The sequence below is a fragment of the Haliotis cracherodii genome, unplaced genomic scaffold, assembly GCF_022045235.1.
Source record: "Haliotis cracherodii isolate W230 unplaced genomic scaffold, xgHalCrac1.p SCAF_2, whole genome shotgun sequence".
Classification (NCBI taxonomy): domain Eukaryota; kingdom Metazoa; phylum Mollusca; class Gastropoda; order Lepetellida; family Haliotidae; genus Haliotis; species Haliotis cracherodii.
Genome location: NW_027266275.1, coordinates 24,870,465 through 24,889,823, shown reverse-complemented (window position 1 = coordinate 24,889,823; position 19,359 = coordinate 24,870,465). Strand labels below are relative to the sequence as shown.

General features: G+C 40.6%; 1 protein-coding gene across 1 annotated transcript in view; it reads right to left on the bottom strand.

Moving 5' to 3' along the window:
- Positions 1-8,189, bottom strand: part of LOC139468853 (uncharacterized) — a 54,231-nt gene extending 46,042 nt beyond the window's left edge. Inside the window, exon 1 of the mRNA XM_071250985.1 lies at positions 7,599-8,189. The gene's annotated coding sequence lies outside the window, so the exon portion shown is untranslated. The remainder of the gene's footprint in view (positions 1-7,598) is intronic.
- Between the last annotated feature and the right edge of the window lie 11,170 nt (positions 8,190-19,359).

The following is a 19,359-nucleotide window of genomic DNA, read 5'->3' as shown; positions in this document are numbered from 1 at the left end:
CCATGTAATATACAAGAGTATCCATTTCCCATCCAAGAAAACCTATACGTTGGAGTATCCATTCCCACCCAGATACCTACACACATGTAATATATCCATTTCCCATCCAAGAAAACCTATACGTTGGAGTATCAATTTCCGACCCAGATACCTACATACATGTAATATACAAGAGTATCCATTTCCCATCCAGATACCTACACACATGTAATATACAGGAGTATCCATTTCCCACCCAGATACCTACACACATGTAATATACAAGAGTATCCATTTCCCACCCAAATACCTACATACATGTAATATACAAGGGTATACATTTCCCACCCATACACCTACACACATGTAATATACAAGGGTATCCATTTCCCACCCAAATACCTAAATACATGTATTATACAAGAGTATCCATTTCCCACCCAGATACCTACACAGATGTAATATACAAGAGTATCAATTTCCCATCCAAGAAAGCCTATACGTTGGAGCATGCATTTCCGACCCAGATACCTACACAAATGTAATATACAAGAGTATCCATTTCCCATCCAAGAAAACTTATACGTTGGAGTATCCATTTACCACCCATATACCTACATACATGTAATATACAAGGGTATCCATTTCCCACCCAGATACCTACACACATGTAATATACAAGGGTATACATTTCCCACCCAGATACCTACACACATGTAATATACAAGAGTATCCATTTCTCACCCAGATACCAACATACATGTAATATACAAGAGTATCCTTTTCCCACCCAGATACCTACACACATGTAATATACAAGAGTATCCATTTCCCACCCAGATAACTACACACATGTAATATACATCCATTTCCCATCCAGATACCTACACACATGTAATATACAAGAGTATCCATTTCCCATCCAAGAAAACTTATACGTTGGAGTATCCATTTCCCACCCATATACCTACATACATGTAATATACAAGGGTATCCATTTCCCACCCAGATACCTACACACATGTAATATACAAGAGTATCCATTTCTCACCCAGATACCAACGTACATGTAATATACAAGAGTATCCTTTTCCCACCCAGATACCTGCACACATGTAATATACAAGGGTATCCATTTCCCACCCAGATAACTACACACATGTAATATACATCCATTTCCCACCCAGATACCTACATACGTGTAATATACAAGAGTATCCATTTCCGACCCAGATACCTACATACATGTAATATGCAAGGATATAGGCTTCCCACCCAGATACCCACATGTATGTAATATACAAGAGTATCCATTTCCAATCCAGGAAAACCTATACGTTGCAGTATCCATTTCCCATCCAGATACCTACATACATGTAATTGATCTTTATTCATGAAGAATGTAGGCCTCCGGTCCGTGTTCATACAGGTGGTCAGTCAGAATATAACATATATGAATATACATATCAACATGGACCTTTCTGAAGCAATTTGCATAATTACCATACATAGCTAGGTAACTTCATTCCTATCCGTTGATGCCAAACGCTTATTGTTCTTGTTACACTACACGTAGGGTATGATATACATTAAGTAGGTGTGTACTTCCCACGTAGTGTTATATACCGGTAAAGAAATACGGTATTCATCTTCGACGTAATCTTCATTACAAAGAGTGCACAGCGTCTTATCTCTGGGAATGTTGAAGTACCTGCTAATTTCTATTTTGAGACCTTGGGAACTGCAACGAATTTTCCAATTGTTATATGTTCAAGGTATAGTTCCGTTCCAAATGTACCTTGCAAGAAAGTATAATGTCTGGTTTTAGAATTGCTGAAAAGAAAGGCATGCCAGTCCTGTTCATTTTTATCTTGGCATTAGTTCCCTGATAAAGGATTCTTTACTTCTTACTGTTTGTGATTCCCATACATAGCCAAATCCATGTCGAAACTACAAATACTTCAATTTGGAAACCCAATTATTTTTATCATTATTTGCTGCTTGCAAAAACATATTATAACACGGTTTTGGATATCTTATATTAGCATATGCAATAAACTTATCAAATTTTTATTTGCAAAAGATACAAAGTGTATTTGCCACATTCACCCAATACTGTGTAATTTGGTGTCGAGATCTTCACTCCAAGAAAGCGTTTACGTGCAAACACGTGCATCGCTATCCAACCCCAAGCCTCAGACCCATACAGTAAAATAAGCATAATTTTAGTATCAAATATCCTAAAAAAATAATTCACACGGAAATCTATGTAATATCCTAAAAATGCCTAACAAAAGTCTTTCTAGCCGGAAAAGCCGCACTTTTCGTACGCTTATCTCAAGATAATATTTTACTAAAAGTTATACACAAATGCTTATAGAATGGCACACAATCGAGATATTTTCCTCTATATATACCATTTTTCGCTTCTCGAGTGAATACCCCCGTTCTTAAAAACAACTTTAGTCTTGTGAAAATTAACTGTTAACTTGTAATTATTGCAGTATTATTCTAAAGGGCATATTCAAAGTAACTGTAAAAGAACTCCTCAATTAACTTGGCATTTCACACCCTGGCCACCCAAATACATGTAATATACAAGAGTATCCATTTCCCACCCAAATACCTACATACATGTAATATACAAGGGTATCCATTTCCTATTCAGACTACTTACGTACATGTAGTATACAAGAGTGTCCATTTCACACCCATATACCTTCATACATGTAATATACAAGAGTATCCATTTCCCATTCAAACTACTTACGAACATGTGATATACAAGAGTGTCCATTTCACACCCATATACCTTCATACATGTAATATACAAGAGTATCCATTTCCCATTCAGACTACTTACGAACATGTGATATACAAGAGTGTCCATTTCACACCCATATACCTTCATACATGTAATATACAAGAGTATCCATTTCCCATTCAAACTACTTACGAACATGTGATATACAAGAGTGTCCATTTCACACCCATATACCTTCATACATGTAATATACATGTCCTCCATTTGAAATATATTTATTCATTCTTGAATATCCATATGGTGTCGTGAACACTATCAATCTCACAAATACATATGACCATGTCTTTCCTTAACAATCCATATGAAGGCTACAGAGTAACAAAATCGCATACAAACTAAAATGGAAATTGTAAAAGTATATACAAACTTCCCATTCTACAAAGTTGACATTCCCAAACATATGTGTTACATGAGACAAGCTGACATTCCCAAACATATGTGTTCCATGTGACAAGTTGACATTCCCTAGCATATGTGTTCCATGTGACAAGTTGACATTCCCAAACATATGTGTTACATGAGACAAGTTGACATTCCCTACGATATGTGTTCCATGTGACAAGTTGACATTCCCAAACATATATGTTCCATGTGACAAGTTGACATTCCCAAACATATGTGTTACATGAGACAAATTGACATTCCCAAACATATGTGATCCATGAGACAAGTTGACATTCCCTACGATATGTGTTCCATGTGACAAGTTGACATTCCCAAACATATGTGTTACATGAGACAAGTTGACATTCCCTACGATATGTGTTCCATGTGACAAGTTGACATTCCCAAACATATATGTTCCATGTGACAAGTTGACATTCCCAAACATATGTGTTACATGAGATAAATTGACATTCCCAAACATATGTGATCCATGAGACAAGTTGACAATCCCTACGATATGTGTTCCATGTGACAAGTTGACATTCCCAAACATATGTGTTACATGAGACAAGTTGAAATTCCCAAACATATGTGTTCCATGTGACAAGTTGACATTACCAAACATATGTGTTCTATGAGACAAGCTAACATTTCCCAGCATATGTGTTCCATGAGACAAGTTGACATTCCCAAACATATGGGTTTTATGAGACAAGATGACATTCCCTAATATATGTGTTACATGTGACAAGTTGACATTCCCTAGCATATGTGTTCCATGTGACAAGTTGACATTCCCCAGCCTATGTGTTCCATGAGACAAGTTGACATTCCCAAACATATGTGTTCCATGTGACAAGTTGACATTCCCAAACATATGTTTTACATGAGACAAATTGACATTCCCAAACATATGTGATCCATGAGACAAGTTGACAATCCCTACGATATATGTTCCATGTGACAAGTTGACATTCCCAAACATATGTGTTCCATGTGACAAGTTGACATTCCCTACGATATGTGTTCCATGTGACAAGTTGACATTCCCAAACATATGGGTTTTATGAGACAAGATGACATTCCCTAATATATGTGTTACATGTGACAAGTTGACATTCCCTAGCATATGTGTTCCATGTGACAAGTTGACATTCCCCAGCCTATGTGTTCCATGAGACAAGTTGACATTCCCCAGCCTATGTGTTCCATGTGACAAGTTGACATTCCCAAACATATGTGTTCCATGTGACAAGTTGACATTCCCAAACAGATATGTTCCATGTGACAAGTTGACATTCCCAAACATATGTGTTTCATGAGACAAGTTGACAATCCCTACGATATGTGTTCCATGTGACAAGTTGACATTCCCAAACATATATGTTCCTTGTGACAAGTTGACATTCCCAAACATATGTGTTACATGAGACAAGTTGACAATCCCTACGATATGTGTTCCATGTGACAAGTTGACATTCCCAAACATATGTGTTACATGAGACAAGTTGACATTCCCTACGATATGTGTTCCATGTGACAAGTTGACATTCCCAAACATATGGGTTTTATGAGACAAGATGACATTCCCTAATATATGTGTTACATGTGACAAGTTGACATTCCCTAGCATATGTGTTCCATGTGACAAGTTGACATTCCCCAGCCTATGTGTTCCATGAGACAAGTTGACATTCCCTAGCCTATGTGTTCCATGTGACAAGTTGACATTCCCAAACATATGTGTTCCATGTGACAAGTTGACATTCCCAAACAGATATGTTCCATGTGACAAGTTGACATTCCCAAACATATGTGTTACATGAGACAAGTTGACAATCCCTACGATATGTGTTCCATGTGACAAGTTGACATTCCCAAACATATATGTTCCTTGTGACAAGTTGACATTCCCAAACATATGTGTTACATAAGACAAATTGACATTCCCAAACATATGTGATCCATGAGACAAGTTGACATTCCCTACGATATGTGTTCCATGTGACAAGTTGACATTCCCAAACATATGTGTTACATGAGACAAGTTGACATTCCCTAGCATATGTGTTCCATGTGACAAGTTGACATTCCCAAACATATATGTTCCATGTGACAAGTTGACATTCCCAAACATATGTGTTACATGAGATAAATTGACATTCCCAAACATATGTGATCCATGAGACAAGTTGACAATCCCTACGATATGTGTTCCATGTGACAAGTTGACATTCCCAAACATATGTGTTACATGAGACAAGTTGAAATTCCCTACGATATGTGTTCCATGTGACAAGTTGACATTACCAAACATATGTGTTCTATGAGACAAGCTAACATTTCCCAGCATATGTGTTCCATGAGACAAGTTGACATTCCCAAACATATGGGTTTTATGAGACAAGATGACATTCCCTAATATATGTGTTACATGTGACAAGTTGACATTCCCCAGCCTATGTGTTCCATGAGACAAGTTGACATTCCCAAACATATGTGTTACATTATGAGATGGGAGACACGTTGACTGTTCCCTGACGTTTGGCACACATGGGAGACAGGGTGGCTGTTCCCTGACACAGTGACTGTTCCCCAAAATAGGTTGCACCCGCTGGAGATAAACTAACCGTTGCCTAGCATGTCTTGACCAGGTGGGAAATAATCCACTACATCCATTACTGTAATGAATGGGAAAACGTGTTGTCGGAAAACTTATGATATCCGCCAAATAATTATTACATCATTGACTTCCACGTAATTACTTTATATGCGACTCCATATACAATTGCGTGATGCTGACGCTTCCACCACTGACAGTCTACACAATCAAATATTCATAATGTTCTTAATGCATTGTGCAAGTCCGAGTGTGTATCAATTAGGTTCCATGTTGCACAGTATGGCTGCAGCAGAGATGAGACCGACACCCTATGCTAGTGCATACACAACGCCTATAGTCTCATCTCACGGCGACCTCCAATGGGCCAACGGGTGCATCAGCGAGTCATCTCACAACTTCCATTTTGTCACTGCATATTCATTCACTGTTTGGAATCATTTTGTAATAATATACTATTGTTTACTTTACTGGTGTGCGCTGTTTACCCAAAGCAAATTTCTCGTAATTAAATTGTATCACTGTCCAAGTTCGATATTTTGGGATCCTATAACTGCTGTATGAAATTGAGTGCTATCATTTGCTTAAGGTAATGCAGGTTTTCAAGGCTTTTCAGTCATGGGCAGAAATTGATGAGTGAAACAGCTGACTTAATGATAGTCCCCCGTCTGTTAGAGGAGCCGGTACTTATTTCATGGTAATCTCCTTGATCAATGCCCCTATTTGCCTGGCAATGAATATTGCCGACATTATGATTGGGTTCTTGATAGTCATTGGCGCCTATTGGGCACAACAAAAGCGGCGGGCTCCTTCACCAGCAGGCTATGGTGTCAGCAGAGAAATTTCAGATTCAGAAACACTACTGAGTCTAAAATCATAAATATGTCATTTATGTAGAGTCGTACAAGTTCCATTCAGAAATAATTATTGCATGTTTCCCTGAAATCTCTGACAGTTCATATCAACCTCAAAGGCAGACATATATAACCTTATTCCACAACATTTGGATGTTCCAGCGAATGATCTTGCACTTAACTCGGAGTCATCTTATTCTAATGGGCTTGGCTTGATAAACACTTGTATTATGCGGGGTGATATCATACGATGAATTTAAGTGATCGTGTTTTGTTCTCGATGCAGCGCGCACAATTTCTGCAATTCTATCTAATGATTTTTCGCGTGACGTAATATTAATATCGTCGAACAGTTGCATTTGGCGGTGCACGGTTCTGCGATACAGCGATCAGCGGCTGCTAGAGTTATACTTAGCATAATACATAGTAGTGGCAGGGATCCACCTATGCATTTGAATCTAGTTAATGGAACCACGGCCGAATGGTATCGGCTACAGGGATTAGTCAATATTTGCACATTTATGGTAAACACTATATCAAATATGCACTGGTCTGATTATCGAGACAGTTTTCGCAGCTCTCATTACATCACATTATTACATGAATGCATATTAAAAGCCCAAGTACAGCGTGTGTCGCGGGAACCATGGTGTGGATGGAAGAGCGGAGATGTCAACACCATGTGGTGCTGTCATCTCGCTGTAAGCTCTAGAACGCGACACAGCTAAACAATCAGGAGATAATATGAATGTTTAAAACAGCATAAACACCACGTCTATCGTATACGGTTGGAAATAAAAGCTTGTGTTGATACAACGGTCCTAACAGTCATACGCCAGATCTCACCCTCGTAATGTTTACAAACGTGAAAATCAATGAATTTGGCATGATTAACACATGACACAATACTGTATGAGGCGTATAGGGAACTCACCATGACAAGCCTATCCAAATTGTCCCATGAATCAGGCCTCTGGTGTTGCAGCAAGCCCGCTACCATCACACATGGCCTGTTGCCGAGGCATGGTACCAATAACTAGGCTAGAAAGAGGCGAAGCGTCAGATCGGCGGACTCGTCTGTAGCGATCGATACAGAATTATGCATGATTTATAGTCATATATAGTTGACAACAACGCATCAGCTGTTGAGGATAGCGAGCACTGGCTTTATAAATGCTTGTTTCCAGTGGATACAATCGTTGTTATATTCTCTCTGAGATTACGTTTCACTCTTCTTCGTCTGCTACTGTCGTCTGCTGCTTAGTGTCAACTGCAGAGAGAGCAGACACAAATTGAGTGTCTCGGCGCTCTTCCTCCGCTCTCAACGAAAGAGGGTATTTTTCGAGGCGGTGGCACAACAGCAAACCGAACGGTCCATTTTCTGTCCTCGGTGTGAAGGGACTTCATAGCATCATGTACATTTCAGAATCGATCTGATCACTGTTGGAATGTCTGTGCCGCGGTGGTAATAACTAGATAAACTAGTGCACCATTTTTGTCACAAAGCTCAACCCCCCTGCCTGGCCAGGACTTCCGTACCTGTTGTCAACGCATAGGCTCTCTGCCTACAAGTGCTCTGTCGATTAATCAATTATCGAGAGCGTAGTATTGCCTTCCGATGTATTAATTCTACATGTAAGCGGAACCGTGAGGTTATGGAAAGACTTTTTCCTTATATCGACCGGGCTGTTCAGAGAGTTCTCCGAGCCGCTGTGTTTCACATATTTCTCTTTCGAAGAAATCGATGTCTGCTATTATGAATAGGATCGTTTTCATCCATGGGTTCCTTTGTTGTGTTTGCATTTCTTGGTTATAACGATGTTCATATCAACGATATCTTCCTTGTTGGGGCTAGTCAGCTTTGTTCAGACTCTGATGAATGAAAGATGGTCACATATCTCCGGGCGGGGACCTGGACCTACTTATCATATACAACATCTTAGATTCATCCTTGAGGAGTACTTCAGTCCCGATAACACAGGGACGCAGATGGTGGTGCCATGCGAACACCGCGTATGTACCAGAGACACCTAATGCTCTAGGGGACGAAATCATGATGAATCAAAGTGAGAAGGCAACACGTCAAAATGACTATGTCATAAGACATTTTGTCAGTTCAGTTCGATTACAGGAGGGGGAAGAGGAACGAGAACGTTCATATGTACAGACTCCGGGGAGCATACGGGCATAATTGATTACAAGAAGTAATATAAGTACCTAATGATGAATACTGGGGTACCAAGGAGAGGATATAGCTTGGGAAAAGGATGGGTGCAGTTTAAGATTTGGTCATTCATGTTGAGTGATTGGTACATTGTGTTGAAAATATATAACCAAAATGGTTCGTCATAATGTGTGACACGTAATTTTGTATTCCGCATAAAATATTCGATGTATAGATGTTTGTTTGCTTCGAAAAATCCCCTGTATCCACGTGTAGATACGTTCGACTCTCATGAGCGGAAGAAAAGGTTTGATATAGGCTATGGCAAACACACACGCACAGAGACACTGTACAGGACGAGCGGCAATACAGTTAAACAAAAACATGTACGTATCCAGACCACAGAGATAAACACATGTACGCTCAGACACATCGGAATTGCAGAGGACAATCAAAGAAAATAGTCTCTTCTACTTAACGTGAGTACTATATTATAACAGGACTACATGGATGAGGTTGGTTGGTTGGTTTGCTATTTAACGCTGCACTCAGCAATATTCCAGCTATATTACGGCTGTCTGTAAATAATCGAGTCTGGACCAGACAATCCAGTGATTAATATCATGAGAATCGATCCACGCAATTGGGATCGATGACATGCATCAACCAAGTCAGCGAGACTGACCACCCGATCCCGTTAGTCGCCTTTTACGACAAGCATAGTCGCCTTTTACTGCAAGCATGGGTTGCTGAAGGCCTATTCTACCCCGGATCTTCACGGGTCCTACATGGATGAGATACACACAGAAGACTATACAGACATTCGAGGATACTGTGTGATAAGAGATGGCAAGAAGTGGGAAAGTACGTTTGATGTCGAAAGCCCAACTGTATGCAGGTCCTAGACGTTTATCACTCGCAGGGATATGGTGCTGACATACCAATGAATGTAATAGGAGGTGATAGGAGATTAGAACCCATGACTAGTGGAATTTTATTAGGCTAGGGAACCCAAGCTTACCCAGTAAATTACGAAGTCTCACCCCAAATGCACCGCAGTCACCTCCGTATGATAATTAAGAGCATTACGCTAAAAAGCGAGATGTCGAAAAAAAGTTTGATTTTACTCCGCTTTGAGCACTTCTTCAGACATGCGAGGCGTGGCTGATGCGTTCGGAACCGAACGATGTTGGACTGAATTGATGGAGTTGGTGGCTAATAACTTTCAACATAATCTTCTCCGAGGTCCACACAATTCTGCCATCGATGCTGGAGTGACTGTATCGCACTGATGTAGAATGCCTTCTCTGGGGTGTGTAAAAAGTCCTCCACAGTAGAAAAGACGTCCACATTAAATTTTGCATAATGCTTGCCAGGCAGTTCTTACTGAAGGTGCCAAATCTGATGTTCAATGAGGTCAAAAACACATTCAACAGCCATGGCTACAACCGAATTGTGCCAGGTGCGTTGTCCTGTGGAACAATACGCTTTTGTGGAGTTTTCCAGAACGTTAAGCCTCGAAATTCTCACGCAGTGACGAGCAGATGAGCAAAATATCAGCCTTTAGTGGTCTGACCTTACGGCATGTAGTCCACCAGTAAGAGTCCTTTGAAAACCGAAGCCATCCCCTTGCTAACTGATGGAAGAGACTTTGCTTTCTTCATCAGTGGAGACGTCAGATGTTCCCAATGTTGTTAAGTATCTGGTTAACAGTGGTGAGCCCAAGATTCCTCCAAGGTTACAAATCGTTTCACAAATTCAGTTGGAGATGATGAACCAGGAGCATTACTTATCAGGAGCCTTGGAACCAAGCGTGCTGAAACCTTTGTTATACCTAGTTCATACCGCGAATGTTTTCAACTCTTTCATGAGAGATGCCTGCTGCATTAGCTGTGTGACGTGTGTCGTCTATCATCTATAACCATATCATGTATTGTATCAACATGTTCCTTAGTGGTGGCAGTTGAAGGTCTTCCAGAGCTTGGATCATCTTCGAGGCTCCCTCTTCCCCTCGCGAGCTCCCCTGAACAGTGGCAAAGAAAGGGGCATCATCCCCTAAAGTTGACACCATGTTCGCACGAATGGCTGTTGGAGTTGGTCCTTTCAGTTGGAGATACTTGGTGGTAGCGCAACATCGAATGTATCCATTTTCATCAACGGAGAAATTGGTCAATTTGATGCATGCAGAAATCTGATGCCTGGCTGTGTATCTGGTTCAAATTCAGCTTGTAATCCTGGAAAGTGTTGTACTTAATGCATGCAAACTGTTAAGGGTGTAGTATACATCCTTTTCAGTTAGGATTAGAACATTTCAGCCACCCCTCGTATCAAAGCCTGTCAGCTGAAGTTTCTAATCTTTAATCACTTTCGTGAAACCATTTAGCACAGGTATGGTGCTGACAAGCCAATGATCATAATCAGGTGGAATCTAGGATTCGTACCTACCAACAGCAGATTCTGACATAGCTAAGGGACGCAACTCGTCACAGCGTCACACCACTGTGCCGCCGTGCACATGATTCCCAGAAGATTAAAGCATTACGATAGCAGCCAAGACGTCAAAAGGCTTTTAGAGAAAACAAGTGGGAAATAGAAGTAAGATAGCAAGACACGAAGGCAAGAAAACATCATGAGATATAGCGTATGCCTGGTCAGCTACCGTATATCAGATGATGGATAAGGTCCCAATTTGTAACTCAGATCATGCCAACGATAGGTCATGCCAACGATAAGTCATGCCAAGAGGTTGATTGATAATGCACGTAAGTACTAACGAAGTCCTCAGATTCAAAGAAGAAGAAAAGTCTCTGAACAAATAGTTTGTTTAAAACGATGACTAGTGTTAAAAGCAGGTTATTCTATACTTACTATAAATTAAGTGGACACTTTGATTTGAAGACAAAAGGAAAAGAGACAATTTGAACAGTTATACGAGGATCACGACTGCATTCAGGTTGGACATAATCATGTGACAGTCACTAGTACGAAACTAGATCCTGTATGGATTCTTGCCAGTGCTGCCCGAAGTCCTTGTGGACTAAGTCGCGCCGAGTGAACGGGCTAATGTGACTATTTGGTACTGTCCAGCATGGACACATTATTGATAAGTCGATCAGCAGAGCAACGCCAACGTGTACACACGCATTCGAAACATATCAGCTCGTTAATGTGTGAGTTAGCACTTGTCTCTGCAGATACACTTACGAGTGAGAGCGAGAGCCGCGTAAGCGATACCTTATTCAATGGATAATCTGATCAAAACAAATCAATATTGAAGTTATGCAATCATGTCTCGGTGTCTAGTATCAATATGCACTAATGCATGTCACATGCTTTCGCGTACTATGTTACCGCCAGACAGACTATAAAACTGTTACAGTATTATTTTTAATGGAGACATATATCTGTCAGGACCGAGGCAGCTTCAAACTTCAACAGGTTGCGAATGTTCACAACGTCCAACAGAGAAAGATATATCACTTCTTGCCAACAGCCAACAAATGCTCTTCCCAATTCATATCAGACTGTGGGTTAACACCCTTGGCGTGTATGGGAAGCGAAACACCATCTCTCACAAGCTACTGCATAATAGAAGGCATTGGATCGAGGCCAGTGGAGAGCTCATCGGTATCACTACCAAATGTATAACATTATTTATCAATGTTGAATTGTTAACGTAGCATTACTGGGATGAGTATCAACTACGTGCCGTTGTGAACAGTACTCCAGTTATATTACGACATCGACGATTGATGTGGGAAGAAAGCCCAAAGTATTGCGTGTCTGGGGCGTGTACCATTTTGTTGAAAAACCTAGCACATATTCAGGGCGAAGCGGGATTCGAACCCAAGATCATAGGTTTCTGGACCGCCCAAGGAACGCAACTCGTCCTACTTTCGTCCATTTTATCGCATGAACAACGTTTACGTGACTAACTTTTCGGTTCAAAGAGTACAAATTTAAAAAGGACGAAAAATATATTCAGTTTAAGTCACTGCAACATGCTGCATTATATTTAAACGCCAATATTCCTGTTAACGCAAAATCATCTTTCAAGTTTTAAATATAGCACTTATACAGTAGCATAAACGGAAAAAATACCAATAGGAACTGCGATACCTGTGTCGTATCTCAAAAACAAACAACTGGCACCTTGCTGTGGGCCAGTTGTTTATATGCGGAAATACATCTCCCTTCTGTGTATATAAATATCTGATCTTAATCGCCCTTCGGAATCTTGAATACAGGGGCATATCTGGTATTTTGGTGTTATATACTAGTATATGGTCTACATTAAACGACTGTAAAAATTAAAATGCAGGACTCAGTATATCAGTATATTTTCCATATTCGAGAGGGGCTGAACAGTTCTTATCCAAACTAAGAAGGATGTATAGTACACTGTTAGCAATGTGCATGCATTACGTACAATACTATTCAAGCTTACAGGCAACGTATTTCTGCAGGTCTCAAAGTGACCAGGGCCAGGTATTTTCTCGTGATGAAAATGGACACATTCGCTATGGCGCCGCCACCAAGTAATTCAAACTGAAAGGACCAGCACCAACAGCCACCCTTGCGGACATGGTGTCAACATTAGGGCATGAAGCCCTTTTCTTTGCCACTGTTAAGAGGTGGGCGGTGAAGTTCATGGCCAATAGTATCATGGGCACTTGCGTGAGAATATCAAGGCTACGTAACTGTGGCTAGTAAACTCACTAAAGGTGTATCGTTCCAACAGGACAATGTACCTGTGCATATTTCTGTTGTCCTCATGACGGCAATGCATGACTGTTTGAACGCTTAAACATCCTCCGTACTAACCAGATTTGGCACCGTCACATTTCTTCCTCTTCCTAATCCTGAAGGAAGAACTGTCTGGCACTGCCAATGATGATGACGTCATTTCTTTTTACCCCACCAGAATGAAGCCTTCTACACCAATGGCATCCAGGAACCAGTGAGGCAGAAGTATGTGGACCTCGGAGGGGATTATTTTGGACGATGATCAGTAACCAGGTGCATCAACACAGTCCATCATAGTTAGGTTCCGAACTTGTAAGCACCCACTCAGACCCAGAATATTGACTCCGAGCCAGTTCTTGTTTTAGCCCCTTAATGCCGAGCGCCAGGCAGGGTAACAACAAGTACCATCTATAAACGTCCTTTGGAATGACGCGGACGGGGATCGAACCCAAGACCTTCCGCTCTACGGGCGGACGCTCTGCCACTAGACCACGAAGGCGGCCCAATCACACCTAGACACACCAATGCTTGAAAGTATGAACAACAATCCATACGTGAGCAGTTTGAAGACCAACTTGCTAAATATGTGCTACATAATTATTCAAGTCGTTTACTGAATTGGTTACTGGCAAGGACACATACTGTGTCCCGGAATCCCAAAGTCGGATGTTGCCATGGCATTTTCATGTCATTAAATATATCTAGCCGTGCGTGTCGTGATTTCAATCTGTTTTCTCATATTGTCATTCTCTATCCTGACAATCACCCACTTCTTCATGAAATGTATATGTAAATACTTTGATGATATAATCTCAGCACCCCATATCATTTAATTCAAAAGTGTCATAACCATGTGCCCAAGACACGCCACCAAGAACACGCAATTGTCAATAATAACGATGCTTATCCCCAGATGAACTGTTAAATCCTCTTCTCTTTTGTACCGTCCATTTACTCTCGGTGATCCTAAGCAAACTATCCTCATCATTCATCATTTGTACTTTTGTATGTACACGTAAGACTGAATCCTAGCCCATGCCAATGCCTTTGGTTATAAACGCATGTGTACGGATACGAGATAGGAGAAAAATCACGAGGGTAAGGCAGGTGCTCCTACTACCATTTGCTGGCCTGGCACATAGCACCCCGCTAGGTCCTAAGCCTTGCATATACGGCGATGCAAATAATACAGTAAAGTACGGTTATAACGAACACGCTTATAACGAACTGACGGATATAACGAACTTACTTTTTTGTCCCTAACATTTGCTGTAGTTATGCTGTATATATGCTTATAACGAACTACGGTTATAACGAACTAAAATTAGTGGTCCCTTTGAGTTCGTTATAACCGTAGTTTACTGTAATTATAAGCAACGCAGGTGTGTGTACATCATGCACATGGTCGTTGTAAATATCGTCATCTTCACTCATTAACCCGACGTTTTGACTCTTTCAATAATTATGAACTTAATGCATCCGTGGTTTGTCCATGACAACTACACCCTTTGCACAACTCTCACATACCTTATAAGCATGACTCAAAGTCACAGTAAGACGAATGTAATTGTTTATGCTTTGGTGACTACGACTTTCTAAGGATGTAAGAAAATAAACTGTTTCACACTGCAAACACGAAAACGTCGTTTTTTTCCGTATATGGTCATTGGACGGAAAAACGACGTTATTTGGACGTTTTCAAACCATCGTTTTTCCGTCCAAATAACGTCGTTATTTGACATCGGAATTTACTGGGAGAGAACGATAGCGTTAAGCTCCTCCCTTTCTTGATTGACATTGTCAATCAAGCAACAGCGTCTACCGGTGTTTCTACTTCTCAGATTTCATTGGTCAGTCCCCGCGTGTTAGATTACAGGCCCGCGTTTGACGCTGCACTCGAAGCGCTTAGCGGAAGTACTGAAATCAATCGTTCTGCGCATGCGGATTACTTAATGCCTTGACCAAATTTTCCGTTCTGTGCATGCGCGATTTCGCGTATTGTTTCCTAGATTTAATGTCACCACTATTTGACAATGTTTCATAAACACAGTCACGTGAAGGTTCGGAATCGTAACGAGTAACTCCATTTAAATTGAAGAGGATCCCCAGTGATATGGGAGATTCCAAGATGAAACTATTCTATGGCTATCTAGGTTGCCACCCAAACCGATCTAAACGGGACCCGATAGCTTATTGTATGCTCTATAGTCATATGGAAGTGGACAAGAACTATACATTGTATTCCGGCCGATTGAACTATACATTGTATTCCGGCCGATTGTTCTTGCATTTACTTATAAGTCAGGAAAATGGACTTAAAAGGGGAGTTGTTGAATGTAATTATTTTAATTATTAAATGTTGCCTATACACTAATCTGGACGAACTTCTCATTGTTCTGTTTATGTCATCCTATATACTATTAGTATGTTACCGTTCTAAAGTCAACCTCTCACATAACATTATATTGTTCATAGTATCAAAGTTTAATCAACAATATCAAGGGCAGCGATTTAAACCACTGAAACACCCAAACACAAGACTGTTATCAAGCGCTAGTGCAGACGTGATGCATCGTAAAAACTGTATCGTGATGTCTTCAGAAATTCAATTATACTACGAGATAGTACGGCTAACGCTGACTCACCGGTGGAACAAAGACAATATCGCTAATACAGATATAACGTATTTGAATGTTAATACTAAAGACAAACAATCATTATTTTTGCAGTGACGATATAACACGTATACACGTTTATTGTTAACTTTCATCAGTTTTGCTCTTCATTTTAATAACTTTGTTTTCACATATATATGTAGCAATACCCGACAAGCATGTCATACATAATTATGGGGCAGTTTTCAATCTTGTACTGACTTACTCTGGTGTTAATGAGCGAAGTTTATTGGCTTGTGTGTAAAACCCCGTTTTTCTGGTAATCCTATGATTACTTAGTTTATTTCTATCTAATGACACCCTGTTCTCTGGATCATGGCTCCGTGACTATCCATAACAGTTAAGATGAACATTCAGTTCAAGTAAATGAATGAGTTTGTTTTGACGCTACAGTCAGTCAAAAAACCAATGATGTGAGGTTTGATAACACACTTCTACCAGGTCGAACATCGTGGATCCTCATTTTCTGCCTTAAGAGAATCATAGTTCATATGCTAATCCATCTGCGAACCCTCCCACTCAAGATGACCTTACATGTTGCTAAATCTATCATCTATCCCCCCAATCTCACCCCCCCCCCCGCCCCCACCCCCCCACACGCACGCACGCACGCACGCAAACACACACACACACACACACACACACACACACACACACACACACACACACACACACACACACACACACACACACACACACACAAACAACTGACCTAAATAACCTCGACAGGAAACACTGCTGATAGCCTCTGGTCAACTCAGCCGCGCCACCGCAGAATGTTCGTCCAACTCTGCAGGGGGCATTCTCAGTGGCTTCAAACGCGCTGAAATGTTTTCGCCTTTGCATCCAGGATGGCGGACAAGTGAAATCGTATGAAATTTGGCTATTTTAGGTCCTATCTCTTTTTTGATTACCCAATAAAGTCAATTCATAGTTACACGGTTGTGAAGAAGCTTAAACTTTATAAGACTTATTCATCTCATTCCAAAAAAGCTTCTCGCGCTCACATAAAGTTGTAGTTATTATGTCACTGTTTTATTTCTTTAAAAATATATTACATGTTCAACAATAACAATTAAGATGAACATTCAATTTCCGATATAAGTAAATGAATAAGTGTGTTTTACGCCACAATCAGTCAAAGACCAACGTTGTCCGATCTGATGACACACAATCTACCAGGTAGCACATTGTGTACACCCTATCCCCATTGAAGTCTCCACTGTGGGTATTCCTGGGGACGAAAAGGCCCCATGTACCTAGGAATTTCATCAATACATTCATGCGCGGCATTCTCTGCCTAAAGAAGATCATATAGTTAACATGCTAATCCAACTCGAACTACCATCCCGCTCAAGATGAATGTTTTATGTAACATCCAACAGGCCCATATTTACGCACGCACGCACGCACGCACGCACGCACGCACGCACGCGCACACACATATTTGGATTTACCAATCCCTGAATTGAGAAGACGTGCGTTACGAAGCTCCTCCAAGTCATCATCAATATCCGTATATGTCTGTGATATCATTACCCATCCAAAGCCGAATATACATTTATTGTGTTTTCTTGACAACAAATGTTATAATTGGGATAACACTTTCTGAGTAAAGTACAGATTCTCGTACTTTCTTGGGTTGAGTCCCGTCCGGGATTTGAACCCACACTGTGAGTGAGCACCCAATCGCCAGAACACAAAGTTGGCGATCTAACCCAGCCATCGAACCAAAATTGTTAGTCCAGATGACGTATACTTTGTGTACTCCTCTGACAAGAGAAAAATGGCACGGCTTCTATGACCGAAAGCTTTGAACCAACAATGCCTTTAAGAAAGTGGTCAACAGTAACACACATTATATTTGGATACCACTTTCTTAGTAAACTACATATTTTTAGGGTGGAAATAATAGACGTTGATGGTTGATTATCAATGGACAAATTAAAGCCAAAACTTAACTTATGAATGATTGGTAATGGGAAATGGACAATGGGCAAACGGGAGGCGGTGTAATCAGCGCCATGCCAGTTAACTGTTGGCTTCCCTTGTTGCGTTCCCTTCTTTGCTATCTTTTTACTTTTGTTGTTCTTACAGGTACAAATATATGTTCTCTGCCTCATAGCATTTAATAATATGCACCTGATGAAGGAGAAAGTATATATTCCGAAACGCAGTGTTCCTCCGTTGACATCCATAAATAGTTTTCCTTGTGTGTATCAGTTCTTAATGCCCTTCAAAGACTCAATCTAGCTTTGTTTTTAAATGTGGTGATATTTGCGTAGAATATAATATGGTCATGCCTATATACATTTGGGTCTTTGTCTACATAAGCATTTAGACATACAATTTAGAGCTAAGGACATTGCTAATTCTGCCGGCATGAAGTACACGTCATAGCAAGCTGTGATCTTTATTCATACTTTAGATATTCGTAATGGAGATCTGTAACTGAAGTTTACCGTAATCTTCCGCAACTCTCACCTCCTGACCAGTTGAACGTCTTAGTGCATTCAGATGCCATTGTAAAATTCCAGGCTGCCCCTCTTTCTGTGATGTTTTGACGGATGAAATCTATTGCGTTATAATAATCTCTGTTTGCTGATATATAATATGTACATATTGTAAAATATTTACGATATGTTAAACGTGTAATTCGATGCATATGCAATGCAAGGTGAACATAAGTGCGGATGCACGAAGGCGGTTATAGTCATAGTTATACTGCGATGGATGTAGGGGAATGGTAGGGGTGTGTATGTATGTATGAAAGCACGAATACCGATACATGAGGGCGGATATAGTTATAGTTCGATGGATGTTGGGGAATGGTGGGAGGATGGATTATGTATGAAAGCATGCGTATGGATCCATGATGGCTGACGTAGACATAATGGTGGGGAAAGAAGAATGTGATGTGTGTGTGTGTGCGTGCGTGCGTGCGTGCGTGCGTGCATGCGTGCGTGCATGCGTTGTGATACGAGGGTTGGCGAACATGTTGTCAGATCATTGTGTGAGTAAGTTAAGTGGTTGAGGATGTGGCAGGTATGAGTATTGATACATGCAGACTTGGGGTTGGGGGACTGGGTGTGCCTGTACTGAGGTCTTTT